Here is a 12452-nt window from a genome sequence, read left to right on the forward strand (position 1 = left end):
TAATTGAAATTCCTTATAAAAGAAATATAAAAAGTTTTACTTTTCTGGTCATAATACTGTATATATAAAAAAGAAAAACCTTATGTTTGAATTCATGTATAAATATATTTAAGCATTTATTTAAGTCATTAGAGAAATTCTGACCCTTATGGTAAAGTAGAAAAAAGGAAAGAAAGCTACATTGGTGGCGCCATTATATTGTAAGTTTTAGGGCCTTTTTGGGTTTAGCAGATGAAGGAAAGGTATGGTGCTAAAGACTTGTGAGATTCTTTGTTTTAGATTTTTTTTTTATAGGACTGGGTACCAGGGCTTCTCACCTGACTTGACAGTAACAATCGAACCCCTAATAACATAGATTTTTATTTTTTTTATTTTAAGTATAAATCCTTAAAAAGAAGCATCATTGATGTTGCAGAGGTTCAAAAGTTGGGTGTCCTTTTTCATTATCCAACAATCTTTTACTGATTAGCATTTTGATTAATTAATTGTTTACTTTAGACTAAAATAAAAATGTTTCTTTTTTTCTCCAGCTCCTTCTTGAGAATTAATTCATATGGGGAGCTAGATCGATTTTATTCATTCTGAACATTTTAGCTTTTGGCCATTTATAGATACTGAAATTTAAACTGAAACTGAAATTAATAGAAACTGAAATTTAAAGTGACATTTGAACTTAAAGCTTCAAAACAGCAAATTTTTTTTTAGTGAAAAAAGTTTATACCACAAATGTAGTGGATTGTCCTGTGGCCAAAGTCCAGAGCCCTGTGCACATTGGGAAATCAACGATGAGTCCCACTCCTACATGCAGGTGACAGCTGGCCTCTCCAGGCAAACGCAGCATCATATCCAGAATGCATGAACTGCTTATTCTGCAGGATGTCGCTTGCTATTTTTAATCTCTTTTAATAAAACATAGGCAAGGAAAAAGAGGGAATTGAGCTTTGGGGACAGGGGTGGCAGAGGGGGGTGTAGTGTGTACCCCGCATGGGACCTGTGCCATGCAGCTGATTTGGCAAACTGCACCAAGGCTATTTAATTTTTTTTTTTATTTTGCTCCAGCTTTAAGTCTGTCATCCAGATGGGAGCTGAACTAATAAATTTAGATGATACCAGCTTGCCATTAAATTTCTCTAAAGTAATTGCCTGGTTTTGATTGTTTGCATGCATATAAATGATGTGAGGAAACCACTTGGCTTTCTGTTTGAAACAAAATACATTTTAGCAAGCCATATACTCAGAAGTAAAGAAGATATACTTGGTGACTTTAAACAAAGATTTGGTGTTTTTGTTAGAAAAAGAAGAACCTGAACTGAAGAAAAATATTAATTGACCTTCCCTGATAGTAATCTGGAAATTTTTACCTTGTTCAAAAAGGAAAACTAAACCAAAATATTTAAAACAAACTGTTTCAGTAGAGGTAAAACAGTGACACCATTATTAACGATATTTAGTCCCAAATCGATACAGATTATGCTTACTAATTAACACTAATCACATGCATGGATGCTTTAGTTTGAACTTTTAAATGATTTATTAGAATATTTTACAGGGTGCAATTGTAATCCCACAGTCAACTTCTGTGATTTTTATACTAAGAAATCGAATCCTTAGTTTAAATTCGTTACACATTTTCTTTAATTCACACATGGTTGAAATTGTGCCCACAGGCTTAAATATAGACCAACATGCTACTGATATTTGGAATGTCCCTCAGCAAGTCACACTTGACCAAACGCTTTTTATACCCATTGGCTAGATTTTAACAGTATTTTGACACCATGAGCTGCATAGTTTGAAGCAAAATGAAAGGAAACGGCCTTGGTGCCTTCAGAAATCTTTTTTATCCGACAGATTTCAGGTTTTTAATGACAAATCTTCCTCATGCTCCAGGGTTACCTGTGGAGTGCCACAGGGTCAGTGCCAGACCCAATTCTCTTTATTACTTATACTGTACACTCCCAATTGGTAGAAATATTAGACAGCATGAGATTAATTTCCACTGTATGCTGATGACAACCAGCTATATCTTGATAAATTTAGATGAAACTAACCCATTACATAGATTACAGGCATATCTTGAAGATATAAAAACCTGAATGACTCTTAACTTTCTGCTTCTGAACGTAGACAAAACAGAAGTTATAGTCTTTGGACCAGAGTCTTTGAAAAAGAAGGTGATTAGTCATTCATTTAATTTGGATGAAATTAGATTTATCTCAGATAATAAAGTAAAAAATGTTGCTGTTATTTTTTTATCAGGACCTGTCATTTAAATTCCATATCAAAGAGTTGTCTAGAATTTCCTTCTTTCATTATTGGAAGGATTAAAAAGAATCCTATCCAGGGTTGATGCTGAGAAATGAGTCCATGCATTTGTCCTTCTCACATGTAAAGCCTTAAATTGCCAAGCACCATCTTACATCAGAGATATGATTGTTCCTTTTGTTCCTAACATGGCACTTTGCTCTCATTCTGCATGTTTACTAGTAGTTCCTAAAATTACTGTTACTGTAATTAACAGTAAAATGAAGAAACCAGTCAATTAGTCTGTTAGAATATTTTTTCATTGCAACTGAACAGATAAAGAAAGGGGCTACTGTTAGCCTATGAAAAAAAAAAAAAAAAAGGATTGTGTTGATTAAAATTTCCCAAACAACTTCAAACCCTTCTCTAAAAAGCTGGTTAAAATATGGCTACAGTAGAATTACTTAGTCTCCTTGATGAGAAACTAGGTTAAACATTAACCTTAGTGTGCGTCTCTCTTTTGAGGTTTCCCTGACACATTTCACCAGGGAGGATACTGCCTGAGAATGATGTTAGGCTCCACAAAAGGAGGTGGGGAGCATCACTGAAGGAATAGGTGTCTTGGTTTTCCTTTTGGACTAATAACCAATGCAGACTAAGGTTAGATAAGGGGTGGCTGAGGAAAAGACTTAAAAATGGATGCTCACATTTGTTCTCCATGCAGCGTGATAAAGCTTGAGCTACTTTGCATTGGACAAAAATATTCAGCCTCTATATGTGTAAAGCTGATAGAAAAAAACCTTCAATGAAACGGTATCTTAGATTTAGCTGCTTGATCTGTTTTCCAGCTCTCATTCCATTGCAAGCATGATCATGAATCAATAAAGTTACAAGCTATGTTCACCGGGCCAAATAATATAAACAAAGGGCTAAGAATCAGATGGGTAAAGAAGAGATTGATCACTCCATCAGACTTGACTAATTCAGATTCTAATTCAACCATGTAAAATAATAGAGAAATAGAAATATCCTTTATCGTCCCTCTGGGAGATATTTATTACTATACACCAATATTGCTTATTATAGATTAACTGAAATATGGAAAGGATTTGAACTGCTACCCCATATGTTTATTATTCATTCGTTCATTCATTCGTAAGATTTTTCATTTTGGAAATGAGATACCAGCTGTAAAAAGGTTAAACATGAACTCCAGGATCAGGAACAATGTAGCTATAGGGTTGTAGCAGTACCCGTTACCACACTAACAGAACAGTAAAATAAAAGAAAAAAATCTGCAATTTTTTTTGTGCTTTTGTTTTACAGTAATGCAAATATTTTAAAGAAAAGAAAAAAGTTTGAGGATTGCATGTTCTTCTCACCTGTTATTAAAACATCAAACCACACATACTGAAACTCTCATATTAATGGTTCTTTATTCCTTAAAACTGATGTAACATCAATGATGGAACAATAATTACAGGCGGTTCCTTAGCCTCTTTCATCTGATGAATTTTGTGGTTGATCTAGCTGTTCTTTATGTAGTTCAATCTAATTCTTCTAATATTTCCACTAAGTTTTCATTCTCAAACTCCCAAAATTAAATTTTGCATCTATTAAACTACTAAATAGTAAAGTATGGATTAAAACCTTCGTATAATTTTGAAAATATATATGTGGGGTGAGAAGCTCAGTCACCCGGGGACGTCTCTCTGGTGAGGTGTTTAAAGGAATAGTACACCCAAAACATGATTAGCCTTCATTTTCTACTCACCCCCATGCTGAACAACACTCTGGAGTACTTTTTTGATATCTCAAATGCATCTGGAGATCTAGGAGGCTTCTTGCTGTCTGCTGACATTCAAATAACGGAGGTCTATGGTGCCCGAGACAGAAAGGTCCATAAAAGTCCACAAAAAACGTGTCAATATTCCTCCATACTGCTCGTCCAATGTATTCCAAGTGTCCTGAGTGGGTAGCATCCAGAATTTACTCGAAACGAAGTCATTTAGAATGTTTTTAGAGCATAAACAGTAGTGTATAGGATTTCCTGAAAGCGAGCGCGTGCGCGTTCACGACGCTACGGAAGCCGGCAGACCAAACCAGATGAAAGTGCGCATTCAGCGTCTGCTCTGCCGATAATGCGTAGAAGAAGAAATGTGCTGTTTACCTGTGCAAAGAAAGAAACAACGATAGAAAAATGTCTGAGGACTTCAGTGTTGAGGAAGAGCATGAGTTCTTTGCCGAGCTGAATGCGCACTTTCATCTGGTTTGGTCTGCCGGCTTCCGTAGCGTCGTGAGCTCGCAGGCGCTCGCTTTCAGGAAATCCTATACACTACTGTTTATGCTCTAAAAACATTCTAAATGACTTCGTTTCGAGTAAATTCTGGATGCTACCCACTCAGGACACTTGGAATACATTGGACGAGCAGTATGGAGGAATATTGACACGTTTTTTGTGGACTTTTATGGACCTTTCTGTCTCAGGCAGCATAGACCTCCATTATTTGAATATCAGCAGACAGCAAGAAGCCTCCCAGATCTCCAGATGCATTTGAGATATCAAAAAAGTACTCCAGAGTGTTGTTCAGCATGGGGGTGAGTAGAAAATGAAGGATAATCATGTTTTGGGTGTACTATTCCTTTAAATCCCACCGGAAGGAGGCCTAAGGGGAGACCCAGGACTCGCTGGAGGGACTATGTTTCTTGGCTGGCCTGGGAGCCTCTTGCGGTTCCCCCAGAGGAGCTGGGTCAAGTGGCTGGGGAGAGGGAGATCTGGACATCCCTAATGAAGCTGCTACACCCGCGACCCAACCCCTGAAAGCGGACGAAAGTGGGTGGGTGGGTGGTTGGATGGATGGATGGATCTGTTTCTACCTTACGTTAGAACCAGGATAAAACTCCATGAATCTTATCTGATACTATAGATTCTCTGCATACACAAATGATGAGGCTATAGTAACCCAGGAGGGTTTGAGTCTGCCATGTGGCAAGTAACCTCTCAATACTTGGCTTCTCTAAGCAACATAGGACAAAGCCAAAGGAAAAATGGTCATGCTTGCATACCTTCATCAGTCAAGTCTCTATACAGCCAGACAGAAACTGGATATTATTTTTTTTTTGAGTAACACCTTCCATGTGTAGGTTTTGGCAGACTCTAAGTACCCAAGGGTAAATATTCTCATTTCAATCTACAAACAATGTAGTGTACCACACATGAAAGGTTAGTAGTTTTACTCTGACACCCCTCAGACTTTTTCAATATTTGCCAACACAACTGTATTACATGTTTTTTGTTTTTTTTGTTTAGTTTTTTTGTATTGTAAGTAACAGTCAAACACAAAATAGTGCATTATAGATAAGGGAAGAAAAAATTATAAAATATTCAATTCCTGCAGCGGATTCTTGATCTGGACTTTGACTGGGCCATTTTTATAAATGAATTTTCTTTGAGCTATACCATTTCCTTTCAGCTCTGGATGTGTGTTTAGGGCAGGGATCACTGAAGTGTCGGCAGCTGGCTCCAAGGGGCCCCCTAAGGACCACATGAGGATCCCTCAGTGTCTTCAGAAAATAGCACAAAATAGCAGTGCGCTATGTTTGATACTTTGTTTTATTCTGTTGCTCTTCCTTTTAAATTGTAATTGCATTTATATAGATTTCAATATGACAATACATGTATCTAAAAGTAAATGAGATATTAAAAAAAACAAAAAATTTTCAGGGCTTGGAATGTAGCACCCAGAATTCAGGCAGACAGAACAGAAGTGATTTCAAAAAAGCATTTATTAACTGCACGTCAGCTAGGAACGGATGACTGGAATCTCTGTAGAGATAGAAACTCAGGTTAGTGACTGCAAAACTCTGACAGGGAACGATAACGAGCATGTGAGTCTCTATCCTGGCTTTTTTTGTTCAGTCCAAGCCCAGAGGAGGAAGTGGAATCCAGCTGGATGAGTTCTCGACAGCAGCAGGAGCCCCCTAGAAAGTTCCAGGAGTGAAGTAGAGCAGACTGACAAGCATTAGCCAGCAGACATCCAAAGTCGGTGTCGATGCAGAAGCAGATGACCAGGCCAGAAGTTCAGAGATCCAAAGAGGTACCAAAGCGAAATCCAAGGATCAGGAGACAGATCCAAGGTCGTTAGCAGACATAATCCAAATAGTAGTCTGAAGACAGGTCAGGCAAACTCAGAAGTCCAGGAGCAGAAACTAGTCAGGATCAGGTAATCAGAAACACACTGAATAAGCTAAAAGACTCTCACACAGGGCTCGAATAATCTGGCACTGATGGCTGGGAACAAGCAGTTTAAATTTAAAACTGGAACAGGTGGACCTGATAAGTGAGCATAAAAACTGGGCAGAGCTGGGCAGGTGGAAGACGTTAACCAATAATCCAGTCATCAGTGCCAAGATCACGACAAAATAATATTACAGATAAAGTTTAATGTCTTTTGATGCTTTATAAGGATCTATGTGAATGACTGTGGCAACTGTAGCTCAGTTGAAAGTTTGCTCACCTTAAAAACTGGTAAATTTTAGTCGTCTTGCTATCCAAAAATTGCAGTTTTGATTCCATCTTCCTTCTATCACATGTAGATGTAAACCAGGGCAAGGCACCTACTGCTCTGTGAATTGGTGCATAAATGATTGTAGATTAGTGATTGCTAGTAGTTGAATTTATGATTTATTTAGATCCATCAATCGGTCCTGTAACTTTGGGTAACTTCCTGACTTGGGGTAAACTGCAAGATAGATTACCTATGGCTTTCTTTCAACAATCAGCTTTCTTATTGCTTCTCCTCCATAAAGGTCACATTTGTGGAGTGCACATCCTTTAGTGCCCCCATCAAAAAATCTCTCATCTAAACTCTAGATCTCTCTTAGCAGCTTCTCTGTTAAATCCTCTTCATGTAAAGGCTGCTGGTTGAGCCAGGTGGCTATGTTTTTGTAAGTTTGCAGTTGTACTTTTCTCTCATCATTTTTTAAATGATTTGTGAAAATGTAATAAAAGCAAATAAACAACAAATACCTTAGTCTAGGTGGTCATATGTTGCCCAAAACTTTAATGGAAAATAAATAAATTCCCTTCAAAGACGTTTGTCATAAAGGACAGATTCTACATACAACATTAAAGTAGATGCACTTCAGGCACTTCATGTTCAGTAAATATGTGTTATGGTTCTGCCCCCTTTGAACTTTGGGGTTTTGAGTTTCAGTTATCTATGTCACTGTGTTTTGTTGATCTTTGGTTTATTTTCATTTTGGCCGTTTCTCAATGTGTGTACTTGTGCATTCTCATGTGCTCGTGTACTTGTGAAACGTTATCATCCTCAGCCCTAGTACTGTTCCACTTCACAAGAACAGCAGACCGAGAATGGACAAAGTCCCCGGATGTTGTTCTCGCTCCTCCCTATTTGCTGAGTATGGCTCAGAGCACACTTGTCCGTTCAGTTGCATCCAGTGGAGCACTCTCAGAGCTCAGAGTATTAAGTTAACAGTTCTGTTTTCTGTTGCCGTTGTTCAATAAAAGTAGGTTTAAAGATCATTTCAGGTAAGAACATTATAGTTTTTAGTGTCACTATATGGCCCATTTCCCGATTTAATCCGTAATAAAGAAAAAATTCTGAAGTTGTGAGAAATGTGGCAACCAGCGGAGCTCCGAGGGTAACGGCAGCCAGGTGTAATCCTAGCCAGTCTGCAGTAGCCCTCTCTCGGCATAGCCATGTGTGAAGGACCGCTTGCTCTGATGGCAAGTTTTTTTTATTTGGCAATTGATTTGTGTTTATGACTGTGTTAATTATTATTTCCCCAATAAATGAAAAAAGTAAGAATTTATTATTATTTAGACACTATTAATAACAGGAGGTGAAATGCAGCTATAGACTAACCAGGCATGTGGTGACGTTCTCCTACAATTGACGCATATTTAAGCTGAGTGCTCCCATTCTCCTCAAGTTCATACTTTCCTGCGTTCTTCTCAAGAACATACTTGGCAAGGAAACGGGTCCGTACTTGCGTTCTTGTGTATCGAGAAGCGGACTTTGTGTAATATTGAAGCTATGTTGCATTTTTTCAGTTAATCTCTGTTGCCCCCCTTGTGCCTGTCTCCTTCCCCCTAGATCCCTTCTAGTTACTTCTATCCGCACCTGCTCCATATCAACTCATTAGTCCATTCTTTGTTCCGTTGCCCATATATACACCTCCTCTGCAGTTCTTCATTGCTGGTTTCTTGTTGTTTCTTGGCTCCCCATGTATGTCCCCTGATGTTTCCTGTTTCTTGGATAATTTCGTTTTTTTGCCGTTTTTCATCAAATGAGTAAAACTCATCTCTGGCTCCTCCTCTCTACATTTGGGTCTTCTACAAAGCTCTACCCTATGTTAAAAATATGGCTTTATTGTGAGCCCACTGATAGATAACAAACCTTTATATTTTGAGTCAGGTTCTGCCCTTTATGCGCCTCATTTGTTCTGTTTAGATCAAATAAAACAAAACTTTAGAAACAATAAGAAAAAAGAAATAAAAGAAAAGAAGATATTAAACCATTGTAGTATGGTCAAGTAATACAAGAAAACAAAATAAATAAAGAATCGATTCTCACTTAATTATATTTTTGTATTTTAAGATATAGACGCTTTCAAACTTTCAAAAAATAGAATAAAAAATGTTTATAGCTTTGATTTCTACTTTAAAAAAAATGCAGTTTACATTCATGTGATTAGTCCCTAATCCATTCGCTTACCGCAAGCTTCACCTGCCACAGCTATTTCACAGATAATTGGAGTTGCGTTTAACACTCTGTGACAAAGAGTCAGACTCCAAGGTTGGAAATTCACAGCATCCGAAAATATCAGGGATATTAGAGCATGATGACTTTGTTGTGACTCTCACTTCTTCATAATCATCCCCATCAATCTTCCAATAGTGAGAAATGAACTACTTATTTGCTTTTTATGCAGCCTGTGAGCAGTGTCTGAGCTGTGCAATTATCTGTGTCAATAGCAGTGATTGTTTATTGTGACAGATTATTCTTCACCTTATAATTTCAGAAACTAAAAGTAGGAAATGACGCTATTAAAAAACTTTTTTTTTTTAAATTGACAGTAATAAGCTGGTTTTGGGTTAAAAGTTGTTGAATATATTTGTTTTTCTATATTAGAGTTTTCTAAAAACAATACTCACAAATCCTTACGTATGTTCATGTAAGTGGTGGCCTTTAAAATGTCTCTGAGAATCCCGATAAGATAACTTTCTAAAAAAGCAGTTTTTCTTGCGTTGACTAACTGATGCCACTCAGGTAACTGTACTCTGCTAGAGCAAGGTTAGAGCCTTCAAGCCAAAGCTGGAGCCCACAGGAACAATTAAACTCTTGAATATTTATATTGATCATTTAAAGTCATGATAATGATCTTAAGATCTGATTTTTTGTATATAAATATTTTTTGATCATTTTAAAATAATTTATAAAATGACATTTTGATTTTACTGCATTTAAATTGTACTTTTTAAAGTAATCTTCAGACAGCTTAATAGTTATGTTAGAGGTAAGCATTTAAAGGAAAAAATCAATAGTTTCACAGTTCTTAAATAAACAAAATAAAGTTTTATCATCCATACTGATTGGGTCACATAATCACAGTGTATGCACAATGTAACTACCTGCAACCACTTCAACTTGTCTCCTTTTTTGTAGAATAAACCTGCCCTTTCACATGAAGGGAAACTGCTTTTCACACACGAGAAGAAAAATAGGCATTTTTCTAAATCTTTTTACAGCTGTGAGCTGTAAAACTCTTATAACAGGCATTTCAGATTTATTAACCCATTAAGAGTGGGCCTTTGGCTACAACCTATTGTCTCCTTAGGCCCACCGATGCGTCCTTGACAATTTCGTGATACAATAACATGATTACTGGGATGATTGTCAAGCAAAAAATATTCTGTTAAGTGGTTAGTATAAGCTATTAATCATGACCACCTAGCTACTGTACCTGTAAACATGTTGGGCTGCATTTTTAATACATACTGCACAAATTACAGGACTATCAACTGTGAGACTCAATAGTAAAATCTGGGATCTTCCTTAAAATATCCACCTGAGGAAGAAAAGCTTTTTCTTTTAAGACAACATGGATGTGATCTGGTAGTTGTTGTCATGGTTTTGGTTCTGCTTAAGTTTTATCTCTAAGTTTTCTTTGGTCTAATTTCCATTTTTTGTGTTCTAGTTATTTTTGATTGTATTTGAGTTCTTAGATATTTCTTGTTTGCCCTCTTTAGGGCTCCCTTCTTGCCTCCTCTGTTCACACCTGCTCCCAATCTTCTAATTAGCCTGGTCTTTCTTTCTCTCTCCCATTTATTCTCCTCCTGTTCAGTCACTCTTTGCTGCTTTGTCGTCATTTCTTTGCCCCCTTCTTTTGAGTATTCCTGGTTCTCAGCTTTTGTGGATTTTCAGGATTTATGTTTTGGATTTTTGCGTCTGTTGAACTTTTAGTTAATTAAATGTTCAAGAAACCACTCAAGATTTTGAGTCTGCATTTGGGTCCTATCAAACCTCCACCCCCACTTGACAGTTGTAGTACTTGCTCACGGTACTCTGGGCAACTTTCTTCTTCTGAGTCTTAAATATAGTGCTCCAACCCCCTTAAATATTTTAATCCATGTCTGGTGTGTCTCGGCATTCATGATTTTGACCTGGAGAAGGTAAAAAGTTTTACTGAACCATACATTTGCTCAAGTAATTTTATCATGAGGTATTGCTACACTTGAGTAAAATCTCTTGCTACTCTACTTGCTGTGAAAAAAGAAAAAGCTTATTTAAACCTAAAATTAGTTGTTCTCTTTTGCAAACAATGTTTTTTGTTTTGATCTTACTTTTATCTGCTCAGACTCTTATGAGATGAAGGTCGAGATAATATCCAATAAGTAAGTTTAATATTGTCAGTGGAGGTGGTTTACCTTGTTCCATAATGCATCCTTCAGGAAATGTATTATATGTCAAAAATGGATTTTGAGTGTTTCTTCTGTCTGAATTCTTTTTTTTAACACATTTTTTATTTGTATTTATTATTTTAAACGGAATTTGTACATAACTTTATATTACAGTCTGGCTGATTTAGGTCATTGTAAAAAGTAAAACAGTAAGTACTTGAGTACCTTTTTTTTTACCAAGCACTTGTTTACTCTTAATTGAGTAATTCAATGGACGGCTATACTTTTTACTTTTACCGAGTAGAAATACTTTGAAGTAGTGCTACTTTTATTTGAATACATTCTTTAGGCTATCTACTATAGTGGCTGACAGGTACAATACAAGAATAAAGCTATAACATTAGAATAAATTCGCACTATTACTAGATAGAATCTTAACACTACGTGAATAAAGTCGTTCATAAAGTTGCTCATATATAAGAATAAAGTCATAAAATTTCGAGAATAAACTTGAAAAATTATGAGGATGAAGTCATCATACCTCAACCCATTTCAGAAATCTTCAAGCTCTAACCAGCATATGACGGCCAACCAGCACCACCAAACAGCAACCTGATTCCACTTTGACATACTGCTTAATTTTATGCTGGCGCGCTAAAATATTTCCTAATTTGTTAAACCGATGCCAAAGTATAACTTCACATGATGCTTGACATTCCTCATTTTAGGGAAAAAAGTGCTTCTTGTAAGAGTTGTCATAAGATATAACTTGATTCTTGTAATTTTATGATTTTATTCTCGTAATATTAGGACTTTATTCCCATAATGTTACGACTTTATTTTTGTAATTTTACAACTTTATTCTAGTAATGTTACAAATTTATTTTCCTAATTTTATGACTTTATTCTCTAACTGGAAAAAAAGAAATCTATAGCCTAGCCCTAATACTCCGACGTATGATGAAAACTCGAAAACATGCAAGCACAAACAACGATTGCAACAGACAAATGCTGCAAACAAAATCCTGCAATAACTAAACATGAAAGCAAAAACCTGCAATCCACAAAACAAATGCAAACAAAAAATGCTGCAAGCAAAAACTAAATCCTGCAATCAGAGAAAGAAAATGATGCAAATAGTAAAAACAGCTGCAAACTCGCTCTAAATAAAAAGGGAGTTCTCGGCCCACTATAGGGAGTCAAACCAAGAACTAACCATATCGGACCAGAATGGTACTTATAATACTACACATAACTATGCTGTTATTCTGAAATACTGGTA

This window comes from Cyprinodon tularosa, unplaced genomic scaffold (assembly GCF_016077235.1).
Source record: "Cyprinodon tularosa strain WSP-4 unplaced genomic scaffold, ASM1607723v1 ctg91, whole genome shotgun sequence".
Classification (NCBI taxonomy): domain Eukaryota; kingdom Metazoa; phylum Chordata; class Actinopteri; order Cyprinodontiformes; family Cyprinodontidae; genus Cyprinodon; species Cyprinodon tularosa.